Source organism: Plectropomus leopardus, chromosome 3 (assembly GCF_008729295.1).
Source record: "Plectropomus leopardus isolate mb chromosome 3, YSFRI_Pleo_2.0, whole genome shotgun sequence".
Classification (NCBI taxonomy): domain Eukaryota; kingdom Metazoa; phylum Chordata; class Actinopteri; order Perciformes; family Serranidae; genus Plectropomus; species Plectropomus leopardus.
In genome coordinates, this window is record NC_056465.1 from 9,819,789 (window position 1) to 9,833,925 (window position 14,137).

The 14,137-nt window shown below is 39.0% G+C and overlaps 1 pseudogene; it reads left to right on the top strand.

Annotated features, from left to right (window-relative positions):
• The first annotated feature begins 459 nt into the window (after positions 1-459).
• Positions 460-10,763, top strand: LOC121962153 (annotated as a pseudogene).
• Positions 10,764-14,137: the final 3,374 nt, after the last annotated feature.

Genomic DNA, 14,137 nt, shown 5'->3' on the forward strand with positions numbered 1-14,137 from the left:
TTTGGCCTAATATTGAGAATCTTTTTTCTGAGTATTTAATTTATTTTTTTAAGGCTTCTGCAATTATTAAAACTCATTAGCAATGTAGAAGATGTATTCACATCTCAGTGTTAGAGGGGGTTCATTTAGGCCTCAACATAGAGGTAATCTAATTCTTTTGTTAGATATCTGGCATCTCGACTACTTCCTTGGTTATTGAATATCAAGCCAAAGGCTACAAAGGTGTTTCCCTCTCATGCTACCCAAGATGAACCTGCCCCAGGGCGCATCTCTCTACTTCCCTATGACTGGATCCTTGTCTCCAGTGGGACGGACCAGAGGCAGGTATTTCAACCAGCACAGACACCAGATATGTTTTAGAAAAAGATAAAACAGTTAAGAGTGACGCAGTTTTAAAAACTGAACAGAAGCAAAGTGTGAGAAACAGTGAGAAGAGTGTTTATGAGACAGACGTGAAGAATGGGCGCTATGAAGTGGACGGTGATTTTAATCTCGCTGGGCATATGTTCACAGGTACAGTGATGGAATAAAATTTGCTATAATCGATTGCTTATTTCAATTGAAGAGACAAAAATTTTGTTGTGAAAGAGGCATAAATAGAACTATTGTTGATAATATTTTCTTATCTAAATTTGCAGGCTGCAGCCCAAGGTATCGTATGTTTTCTTAAATCCACTTATGTCATGTTTTTATAATGTCATATATGAGAATGAAAAAGAAAATATGTCTCAGGGTGCTGAGCAAGTGCTATGATAATAATAATCTCCATTTATTTCATCACTCCCATAAGCTTTCCAAGTATCCGTGTTCTCAACAACATCCAAGACTGCGATTCTCAGATGGACTAGGTTACCTGGAGCCACCTCGTACACGATCACAGTCACCCCCCAAAGCTCACCAAGCAGCCCCATTGCTTTTGCAACATTTGGTCCAAACACAGTGATGGGTTCTATCAACTCTCTGTCCCCGAACATCATGTATACATTCACAATTGAAGCTCTGGATAATAACCTATTACCAGTGGCCACTGCAGCTATTGACTCATCCACAGGTAAGTTCACTTGAGGCTGTATACTTGTGTTTTAACACTTAAAAACATACTTTTCTATTTAGTGCTTTATTGTTGTTTGGTTTTCCATTTTAAAAACAAGCAGTCTTTTTGCATGCAAATTACTTATAAACATTTGTACTGTACAGTTTTATGCTGATGTGTTCAGGCACATTAATTCACAGTCCATTTAGAAAGCAATCTGAAAAAATACAAAGTGGATATTGACTACAATATAAATTTAGGCACCTAAATGTTACTTTGATATTGTTGCCAAATTACACTGAGCAAAGTACAGCAGTAGACTTAATGTTGGTCCCCCTTAATTGCAATAAAATGATAGAATGAAGAGGAATATTTTACAAATTGTCGCATTCAGTGTGTGGTCTTCTTAAACGTGCCCAAGGAGATGAGACAAAATAAAATGACGTTTGCCCTCAGTTCATCCTAAAATGTGTGGCTGAAAAACCAACCATTTCTGAGAAGGTGGAATCCACAACCTTGTATCTCACCACCAAAATCTTTCTATTCACATTTAAATTTTACAGTAATGTCCTCTTCTTTGATGCTATTTGTGATCCAAACTGGCTGTAACTATTTCAGCCCCTGAGATGATGGATCCCATCCACACGGTAAAGTCGAGGGACAGCAGCACCTTGATAGTGGATTTCAGCTTGAGAACTGGGGCGACTAATTACATCATTCGAATCGAGGATGCCAATGGCTTCTTCAGAGAAGACACAGTGTCAACCTCTCCTGCTGAGATTAGGTACCTGACGCCGTACACCGAATACACGCTCAAAATCATGGCTATGAACAGTGGAGGCCGGAGCCAGCCATCTCTTTCCACGACTGCAAAGACAGGTACTGTTGTTTATTTTTTATTTCTGTGCAGAATGTTAGATTACATATTTCTACCTTCAAAAACTTCATAAATATATTCAGTGGGAAAGAAAATAACACCCAAGGGCTGGTTTATGTGTTGAAATGAGTCACACATTCACTTAGAGACAATGTGCTCTCATCAGCCCACATGCCCTGCAGAAGTCACTTGATCTGCCTCATTGTCTCACAGCAGAGCCACTAAATACAGTACTGTGTGAGGAGATATACACATCACCCTCATTGTTTGTGCAAATCCAGTTTTTTCTTATCCAATATATGTGTCAGCGCCCCCTCAGGGCCTCTACTGTATCGGTGGTAACTATACCTGACCTTTCTGTGGCGAACACAATAGGTTGACCTTATCCTGACTAAATAGCTGTCACCTCTCACTGCCATCCCGGGGGGAAAATCTGATCCGCATGAGCCGAATAAACATGCTACAAGCAGTTTCACCATCTTTTGTTGCTTTTGGTTGCCATTATTATTATAATAACCTGAAACTAATAAACACTGTGTTTTCGTTACCTTAAAATGAGATGTTCGTACCCACATACAGAGCAGGTCCTCTTCCACAGAGTATGCCACATTGTTCAACAGTAGCTCAGAAAGGACAAACCCAACAACTGCTCTAAATAGTGTCAACTGCATTTTAGCATTTTTGCGTTTTTTTTTCTCCCCAATGCTTGGCCCACTGCAATTTACAAAAATGAAGAGCAGGTAGGGGATTCATGTAAGGTCACCACATGTCAGATTCTGACATTGCTGGTATATTAGACTTCTGATAGTAACTACTCAACACCCGACTTGAGTCATATTGGTGTGTTTCATTTGCACTGTAAAGTAAAAATTTCCGAAGTCCTGCTCAGAAATTTCAACAAGTCACTGGAACATCACCAAGCCCCCAGGAGGTGCTCACGCTCTGAAGCAAAATTTACATAGTAGCTGAAAGTGGAATTACAGCGTCACGTGATGCACACTGGCCCAGAAACACTTTTCCCCATTTGCTTAACATTGGGAAAGAGACATCCTTAAATCACTGGATAATTTTTTTGAGACATGTTGACTTTTCAGAACGCATTTTTAATAGCCATTATTACAATCATTAAGTCCAAAAGATGTAAAATGCGCCATTTTCCGAATATAGAGATATTTCTCCAGACATAAAAGGAACCCACATCAGACCCGTGGGACTCCACTGCGCATGCATGCGCATGTAACTCTTGGAGTCCCTGACACAACACAGGCTTCGTGCCGGCCGTAGTAATGGATATTTTTTTATCATAATTCATAATTTTTACCATCTTACAACACATCCATACGCTGTTGGTTGTAAAACCTCTAATATGGACGTCTTACCGTGTCTGTATCAGAGACCGTATATACAGTCTGCTGTTTATCAGTGAGCAGCGCGGAGCACTCAATTACTAAACAGTACTGAACGTAGTATTTACTTAAAGTTGAGCTGTGTAATAATACACGGGGCAATTTTACAAGGCACCAGCTTTTTTAATATTTTTGTGGGCACAACACATTTTTATTCTGTTAATTTGATTTCTCCGGTCATGATTACAATATGATTCCCTGATAAGTTGTATGTATGTGTGTGTGTATAGAGAGTAAGGTATACCATTATCTGATTATCACATAAATATTAAAACCGACAGCACCACTGTCGTTATACCGTTGATTAGCGTCTGTTGCTAATAAGCTAAGCTACTACGAGAGGAATGCACTGTTCGCTTCGAGCACGTGGCCCTGGACCTGGAGACACAAAACACATACAGTATACATGCCCAGAGGACTAAATCCTCTACAACCCCAGGCCCCGACTCTGGGGTCGTCACAATGCATTGTTATTTAGGCTGCTGGTATTGCTAACAATGGCTCACCTAGAACTGGTTTTCAGAATTTGCATTTCCCAGGATAGCAAAGGCCTGACCCACCCTATTCTGCTTTACCCTGCATGATTGGCTGACCTTGGGATTCTTACCCTTATTCCTATTAATCTCACTCCTCTTGTGTAACCTGACCAACCAACAAAAGGTATGCTAGCCAAAGAAAGTGAGAGTAGGGCAGGTCATTTCTTCCTAGAGAATGAAAATTTGTGAACTGGAATGCAGTGTTGAGCCCTGACAAAACGTAGCAAAACAGCTGTGCATTGTACACTCTTTCTGTATTAAACAAGTGCACTGCCTTTTATTATAGCAATGTCCAATACTCCATAACTATATATAAGCTTTGTAAACATATGTTTGCATTACCAAAGTGAGAAATGTGAACAAATAAAACATGTCGGTTCAATAAGTAAAGATCTACTGGACACACACACACACACACACACACACACACACACACACATATATATATGGGTGGGTGTGATATTCCATGCTCCGAACTCTGACAGGAGCTTAAATGAAGGAAACTACTTTTATATATTCCTTGAGTAAAAAGGAAGCTTAAATAAACTGCTGTGACACTTGACTTACCTGGAACCTGACTTAATATGTAAATCTCCTGAAAGCCTGGCTTCAAAAACATGAAATATTAATGCCAAAATAAGCAATAACGCTTTAAAAAATCACCTTTAGGTATTAATCTCTCCCAAAACATCTCATACATACAAAACCTTTCAAATTCTTGTCTCCACAGTTCTGCCTCCTCCTCAGGTCTCCACTTCCTCTCCCAGCAACGACAGCATCATTGTATCGTGGGCCCCTGTTGCTCACGCTGTCCAATATTCCATAACTGTATATAAACTTGGCTCAAGCTCCGACATGATGTTCAACACCACCAACACTGATCTGACCATCTCTGGCCTGGATGCTGGTTGCCTCTACTTCATCAAGGTGGTCGCCTGGGACCCTGAGGACCGACTGGGTGAGACCAGTCCATACTACAACCAGACAACAAGTAAGTAAGCACCTGTAAGCTGTTTTTATACTGGACAGCTGTTTACACCAGATCATGTAAAACAGAGAGGTACGGTTCTATAGCCATGTACCTTTATGATAATCTGTTAAAATGTTATAAATAAAGAGAATAATTAGGTCTACAATTTTGTTCAAAACCTATCACAGTTTTATATCAGATAACTGTTTTAGTGATATGAGTTTTTAGTGTGTCTGTTGACTTGTAAACTCTGTTTTATTCTAGTTGTACCTGTATGGGTTGACAAACACACCAACACCCCAAATTGTACCCGTCCCTAGAGAACAGCAGTAACACCTTATAAGAAAAAGTACACTTTCTGACATCCCAAACCCATCAGTCATGAATAGAAAGAGATCTAGACCACAATCTCAGTAAATATAATGCAGCATCAAAGCCTCCTGTATGAAGTGAAAATCATACAAAATTATTAGTTTCTCATTTATCACTTCTAGTCTATGACCTTGACTGAATGAAAGTGTTGAACATCTTCTTGATATAGGAAAAATATTTCAACGCAAGGAAAAGGGCTCTCTTTGAGTGTAATTTTAAAAAAGCCCAACTTTGGCGACCCCTAGTGGTAGTATCAAAACATACAAAACCAGACATTAAGGGACTGCTCTTCTTTATGAGAATGGAGGTGTTGGTGCCAAATTGAGGAGGCACTTTAAATATTTTTTTAAACACTTGGGAGGAAGTTGTGTTTGAAACAACTGAAGTGGCACAACAGCCACCACATACTCTGATAAATGAAGTACAGCCCCTAAGCATTTATTGGCTGTTAGTAACACATAAGTTGGACCAATTCTTTTCTGCTATCAGAGCAAAGATGCTACTGTTGTATTTACGTTCTATACTTAGGTGCTTGAATGAAAAATACACTTGTGATAAAGTGCACAACAAGTAGAAGTTTTATCAACTTATTGTCTATAAAAATATGTATCACCTAAAAAGATATCTTGTAACTACAGCCATCTGATAAATATAGTTGAGTTAATACAAACAAATGGTTGTATTAGAAATGCACTTGCGTTATGTACCAAACATTGAAATGGTACATAAATAAAGACCTTGAGTAACTACGGCTCTACTATGTTGAGCGTCGCAGTATCAAATATCTAAGTCTGTATCTGACTGGTGTAATAGATGTGTGTTTTCATGTTTGATGCATCATTTATGTTTTTCTTGTTTGTTTTTTAAGGACCTCCAACACCATCCTCTGTCAGCGTCTCTTTGGTGAAGACTCACGGTCAGGCCGGACTCTCTGTGTCCTGGATGCTCGATCAGATGGTCTATGGAGACATTGAGTACCATGTAATGAGTGACCAGAACCTCACTTGCAACTCTACATCCAGTCCCTGCACCCTGTTGGTGGTGGGCTGTGGAGAGGTACACACTATCCAGGTCACCGCCTTGAGCAAGGCCGGGCCCAGCTACCCATCCAGCCCTGTGGTGTTCATCTCCTGTGAGTATTAGAGATTAGAGTTGGATCAGATCCTAACACTTATGTTGGCTGATACTGTTTATCAGTGTTGCTCTGAGAATTTTGTCGCTATATGAGTGTGACTAACTCCCTGCTGTCCTGTCCTGTCAGTCCCATGCCCACCAGAGTCTTTGGCTCTCGTGGAGTCACCAGAAGGAAACTGCACGCTGACGTGGGACACGGTGCCTTATGCAGACAGCTACGGGGCCTTCATCAAGAGAAATGACGGCGCAGAGAAGACCTGCAACACCACCAACAACAACTGCACCTTCAACTGCCAGTGTGGCTACACATACCTGATATCTGTGCACGCGTTCAACCAGGCTGGCTGCAGTCCTCAAGGAGACGTTCTCAACTACACCACCTGTAAGTGGCAGTTGAGGGGACACGTTTTATCAGTTTGAGTCTTTACGAAACAGATTTTCTTCCTGGTTATGGACGGTGCATGTTTATGTCTGTTTACTTGTGTATCACCTGTTTCTCCCAGTGCCCTGTTGTCCAGAGAGTGTATCTGTCTCTGCGGTGAGCACTGACACACTGGAGATTGAGTGGATGGCCTCCCGGGGAGCAGATCTGTACGAGACTCGGGCTGCAGACGGTTCAGAGGTCATCCTGTGTAACGACACTGCGCCAGTGTGCGCCCTCTCTGACCTCAGCTGTGACAGTCCCTACAGTGTCATGGTGACACCCTGCAATGAAAATAGCGGATGCAACCGTGCATGCAAAGCACACACCCGAACCACAGGTAGAAAGCTTCTGTTCATACACATATGTTTCTAGCAACACCTATTAGGAAGAGAAATATTGTTTGTGCCTAGTGACTTTTAAAAAACATTGATAATAAAAGTGCGTATATTTTTTTAAACAACCGTATGATTTATGTATTTTTCAGCTTAAATTACCAGAAATGACTGCTTTCATGTAACTGTCTGTTATTTACTTTTTTATATAACAAAACTACACTGGCTAGAAGAAAGTTATGTCAGTATTTTCACCACTGCCCTGAACATAATCAGGTAAAAAGGTAATGAACATAATCAGTCAGCTTAGCCATCTTTTGTCTTTTCTTCTTTCCTTTCAGCTCCCTGTATGCCGATGAATCTGATGCTGAATCCCAAAAACTCCTCCTGCGTTACCGTCAGCTGGACAGCAAACAACAGAGCTGCTAATTACACTGTGACTGCACTGGGAGATGACGGCATGTACACCTGCACCACCACCGGAGACAGCTGTGACATCGCTGACCTTCCCTGCGGTTCCACTTATGAAGTCACTGTCATCGCGACAAGCCCCTTCGGCCAGAGTTTACCCAGCTACTCTGACACTCTGGAAACAGGTATTTCCCAAAAATTGTGAATTGAAAATGATTCACCTCTATTAATCAAAAGATCCCTGAGGTGATTTAGCATTTCACATAAAGTTAAGGGACTAAAGAGACAGATTTGAAAAAGCAGCAGAGATCAGGATTTCCTCACTTTAATCCATAGAATGTGTCAAGGTCCAAAAGCACCATATGTACAAATATTAGATTAAGTACATGGTTAAAATACCTTTTTATTTTGGTAGCAAACCATATGTACGATGAGTATAAATATCAGCCAAAAATTTAAATTGAATAAAAAATTGATGCAGAAAATGGAGCAGATCAGACAGTTTCTAACAGTTTACGATGTAGGCCCAGTCCATGCCTGGTACACTATGAATATGGCTATGAATACAGATATGTTTGAGATATAAACAGACACAGGACGTAGCATTGTGTTCCACCCTTAACATCCACATATATCATCTTTTTCACAGAACCCTGTTGTCCAATGAATCTAACAGTGGATCAGGTTACACAGGCGATGACCAACGTCTCATGGTCTCACGCCAAGGGGGGGTATACGTTCATCACTTCGCTGACATCAACGCGTGGTCACGCCCGCTGCCACACACAGGACTCCCACTGCCTCATGGGATGTATCACCTGCGGGACCAACTATACCGTTACCATGGAGGCATACAGCCACAGTGGGCGCAGGGCCAACTGTTCCTATCAAGGCTTCTCATCCAGTGAGTGATGATGTTTTCTATTTATTGATGAGTATCTACAGCCGCCAAAAAGTGTATTTTGACTAGTTAAATTCAATATATTACATGTCACACATAAAATAAAATAATACCTGTCAATTTTTCTACAGACAGATCGTGCTCGGGAAAATTTTTCACCACAAAATCTTCAAGCTCCTTTGAGAACCACATTAGTTTAAATAGAAGTCCAATGTAATGTTGCAGGTTTAAATGCTACTGCAGAGGTCTGGTTTTCAACCAATTTTCAGGATTATTTATCTAAAATAATTGTATGATATGCATCTATGTAAAAAACAGATAGTAATCAATATTTTGAATTTTTATACATATTCATATATACAATTATAAATATAGGGCATTTTTATTAATTTAAAACAACAAAACAAAAAGCTTTGGGAAGTTTTGTTTTCACTACGTTTCTCTAGAATATTTTTTAATGTTATTAAAGGTAATCGGCTCCCTTAAATAAGTTAAAGCCACAGTATGTAACTTTTACTGAACAATACCAAACATTTGGCTAAAGCTAAATGTGTAACAGTTATATTTAGCAGAAATAATAAAATAGATCCACAACCGTCGCATCACTTCATCTGGGTCTCTTTCTCTCCGTCACAGGTGCCTGCTGCCCATCAGGTGTCAGGATCTACAGGATGGCCAGTAACTCTCTGCGGGTGTATTGGCACAGCGCTAGCAACATGCACAGCTACATCACAGAGATGATTAGCAGCAACAACACCTACACCTGCACCGCGTCTCCAGGGGAGAGCAGCTGTAGTGTTGGCAATGTCCAGTGTGGGGACGTCTATAATGTAGTGGTGGCTCCACTCACACCAGGGGGCAGCAAAGTCATGTTCTGCCATCAGAGAATGTTCTCAGGTAGGACAGTGGGATCTCACAGTAAATTCTGGTTATGAAAAAAAAATGTCTTCATGCTTATTTCTCTTTGTTTGTTTGTAATTACAGTAGTTGACCCTGTGACATTTTATATACCTCTGTAAAGAAATTTCTATAGCTTTATTTGGGATAAGAACAAAGAGCTGAAAAGAGGATTCAAACATTTTAGATGATCAGAAACCAGATGAAAAAATGTAATGAAGCTGAAAAATTCTGAATACGGATGAAAACATTTTTACTGAATTTCACTCTGTTTTTGTCTCTGTTTTCTCAGTCACTTGCATAGGGAACAACGTTGGCAAAGGTGAGTGTATTAATCTGCATAAATATTTAGAAGGTTATTTGAGGTCAAAATAATTTAAAACCACCCCAACAATTACAGGTAAAAAGAGTTTTTTTGTATGTATGACTTTTCTAATGTCACTTCAACCTGTTCTTCTGCAGTGATTTACAGAGGAAAGAGAAGTTTGGACTAGCATATGGTAAGTAAAATACACAATAATTTTACAGTAATGTATAGGACTACATTTTTTTTACATTTAAATGGAGACATTTAGACACGCTTTATGAAAGCACAAATATTAAAGCAACACACTCGAGAAAAAATACAAAAAGTCCACTAAAAAACAAATATCCAGTCATTTCTAAATACATATTAATAACATTCATTGCCAAAAGTCTATTTATATTAAAGCTAAAGTAGATAACTTTAATTTAAAAAAATAACTTTTGGTTGTATTTGCTGAAAAAACATCCACTCAGTCATTCATGAGACAGATAATCTGTGAAAAAAACGTACTCCCCTGGCTCCTTCCAGTGCTCTTAATAGCATTTGAAATATTCCACCATGACGGTGTCACTGCCTGTGCTCACACTGATCGGTTGTCTTCTTCTGTGAAAGTGATAGGAAGCTTTTTGTCATTTGTCTTTGCTGTGTGTGTTGTTTTTTGCAGAGCAGCATGTGCACAATCAGTGTTTGACAGTCATTATAGACTCCTTAGCTCTGATTGGTTGCTTTTATTCATGGTGGATTCATGCAAATACAATAAGTCTCACTACAAGGAGCCAGAGGAGCATGATTTATTCTAAGATTATCTTTCTCATGTTCTACTTTCAGGATATTGTCACAGTGTTAGCAAATGTGAAAAAAAGTTATTTTTATAAAAATGTACCTACTTAAGCTTTAATGACGCACTCTGCTGGTCACAATAAAACATTACATGCATTTCAAATTTTGTGTTCTGCATCAAAATTCCAACCCTGACCCTACACTTTGCTCTTATAACATGTCAGATTTGAGTACATGACCTAAATTCCTGCAAACTGAATGTGACTGAATGACTTCTCCACAGATGCAACAAACAACTCCATCTTCTTCATTCTCCTTTTCCTCCTGCATCACTCCTGCCCCCGTGGAATAAAGCCAGCTCACAGCTAAACTGAAGAACAATGATAAACCAGAAATAAATATGTCAGTTTGCTGGCCATCACACACACATGATACCATGATGAGTAATTACAAATACATGTTTTAGTGTCAGTGTCGTAAGGCTGCCTTTAAATGATGTTCATGTATTCTGGCCAAACTAAACCACCGCTGTGCCTTCAACAATAATGATCAAGCACTTAAATATGACCCAAACCCGCAAACAACATATATATCATCAGACAAAGTTTGCAGTATGGATTTGGTAAATGTAAAAGTTTTTCATGATAAATAATAAAACTAACAACCAGAATTAAATTTATAAGTTGTTCTGAGAAAATTGTAGTTTGGGTAACTTGAAATTTATTTTGATCTTTATCACAATTCTATTTCATTAAAAAAAAAAACTCCAAATAAATGACCGAACCGACAAAATATTGATTAACAGAACAATAACAGTGCCCCAACAAACATTTTAAACAATTTTGCCCCTTCATTTTAAGAATTATTAATTGGAGAATTGACCAAATTTAAAAAAAAAGTGTAGCTCCAACCCCAAGTAGGAAGCCTCCTGACGATAAGTGGCAGTCACTGATCTGTGCGTCTCACCATGACATTTGTCACCCTGTAGCCTCTGATCTCTGCAGTGTGCTGTTGCTTGTTCGCAGGATGAATTTAACTGTTTAAATATGTGTCACTGCGGTTTGTGTAAACCTGATGCATATGTCAGTTAATAAAGAATTCCCAGCATCATTGTTGTGCTTTTGTGGTTTGTGTTGCTCATAGATGTGTGCTTTACAAAACGAAATATTAGATTAAATGTAGTCATATTTCAGTGGGCTAATTCTTCAAAAATCTTGTTAATTTTAATATATTTTGTACTGCTGAAATTTTCAGCCTGGTACTTTTTACCCATGGACATTACACAGTAGAGCAATTATTAAAGGAATACTTGTGATAAGTTGTCATTTATAAAACAAAGATCTCTGGTTTCTTTCATTCTCTCTTTCTTTCTGTCTTCCTCAACTAAAAGATGAGTTAGCCTTTAGTTTGACAACACTTTTTCCTTATACAAAGAACTTTCAGCTTTTCATAGCTTGTCTGTATACACTTTGGTGGAAAGGTGTGTCCTGGCTTCATTACTGTATTAAGTGAGGTAAGCCTACTGGAGGAAACAATAGAGAATTTAGCTAAAAAAAAAAAAAAAAAAAAAAATTCCCAATGAACACTGCTAACAGCTCCATATATAAACAATCCCTGAAGAGATGGATAAAACTCTAAGTCATAGACAAATAAATCAATAAAGTGATGTGAAGAATCTAAAATAAAAACTTAAAGATAGAGATAAAGATAGTACTCTTGAGGATATATTGTACATTAGACTGGTATTTAAACACTTTAATTTTGTGATTCAGAGGAAAAGCCATGTCCTTGATCAGTGTTAATGAAATAATATAAAACAACTGATCAAACATGGCAGACCTGACAAATCATACTTCTAATAATAGCCTACTGTTTACTTGTTGGCTTAGGCTTTAGCAATAATTTACCATTTCTGCATATTTGGCACCTTTCAACTTCATAAAGTAATGCTGCCTCCATAAATTTATATTTTCAATAAAAATGATTAAACTTGGGGGATTACACTTATTAGGTGACACCTGCTAATATACAGTTGAAAGTCATCAGCATACTGGTTGACATTTACAAGGCCTCCCAATTAATTCAACTGATAGTTAGGGCTGGGCACACTTTTGGGAAGCCTGGACTAAGTGCCTATTTAAGACTCGTTTAAGTTACTTTCATTGGTTAGTTTATCTTTGTTTTCACTCGGTGGGCTTACTGTTGGGAAGATTGTGTTTTCTTCGGCTATGTTCAAAATGGTGTACTGCATACTACAGTTGAACTCAGTATGCAGTATGCTCTACAAACCACATACTGCATTGGACAGTAGTATACAGTATAACTGTTTAGTTTGATCCGTTTTGCAGTATGCTGAGCCTGGCATGGCTGGTTTCCGGTTTTTGAAAGCGGAAGCAAATAATAGCAAAACCGCTACCGCATAAATAAAAAATTCATAAATAAATAAATTCGCTCATGTCTCCTGTATAATTGTACTCTTGTTAGCATACATTGGTATGTGGTTAACCCGATAAAAGTAATATAAATGACCTTAAAAGATAAAAATATAGGACCCCATCTGGTGGGTTAGGTCTGCAAAGCTGCATGATGGCTGGGCTCAAGCCACTGGTGACACAACAGCAACAGTTGCGCTCTCCGTGCAATGCATTGCATGAAACAGTAGGGGAGGCAGACTGGTCTGATGCATACTGAGGATTTGATCCGAATCAGTATGACATCCAGGTATTTCTGGCATACTGTGGATTTCGCTTTTGATCACATACTGCATACTGCATGCTGCATATTATATTTTGACCAAATCAGTATGTACTGCTAGTGAAGTAGGCAGTTTCAAACACAGCCTGAGTTTTCAGTTCACTGTGTTGTTTCCCTCCTTTTTTGTGCTCCTTTCCCTGACTTACCCAGCTATACACCTGTTCTGCATCAGCCTCTTTAGTCCTCCCTGCTTCTGAGTTTCTCTCAGACAATCAACTCACTGCCTGCTCTTCTGCCTTATCACTTTATTCCCCTCTCTACCCTTTTTTCTCCACCTACACTTCATCCCCTTGTCAGTCTAGTTTGTGTTTAAGTCCTGGTTTTTAGTTCAGTCTTCATTTGATCTTTGATTTGATTGTGTGATATTCAGTTGCTGTTTCCTCTGAAAAAACAGTGATCTTTTGAGTTCCTGTTGCCTTCCATCTCCTGTATTTGCATCCCCTTGCTTGGCATCTCATGACACCAAGAGCCACACTCCTGTGTTTTACTTTCCATCTGCTGCTTGAAGTGAAGGAAGGAGGCTTATACATGAAAGGTGGTTTTTGGCATCTCAATCTTACACCAAAACCACAGCAAAAGTGGCAGTACTTGACGACTTTGGAATGAGAACAGGCTGGCTATTTATGAAGATACAGAAGTCATTAACAGTCATATTTTATCATATCAAAACCTTTTAAAATAATACCCTGTGTTTTTGTGCTCTGCATAAAAAGCAGAGAATGATGATCTTTTATTATAGGAAGATAGTCGAGTAGGTAACAGATACCAGATGTCTTATTATATGTCTAAGCACCATTTTCTCATTATGGAGCATTTTGGAGCAGTTCCATGAATGCAAGAGCATAAACACCTCTATCATACCTCTGATGTTCATATTCCATACAGGAGTTGTGTGTCTTGTTTGTTTGAGTAGTCTATCCTCTCCCAGGTTTTCATGGTGGTGAGGAGGTCGTGTAGCTCAGGTTCTATCTTTTGGGTGACACCTAAAGTTACTCAACATCCT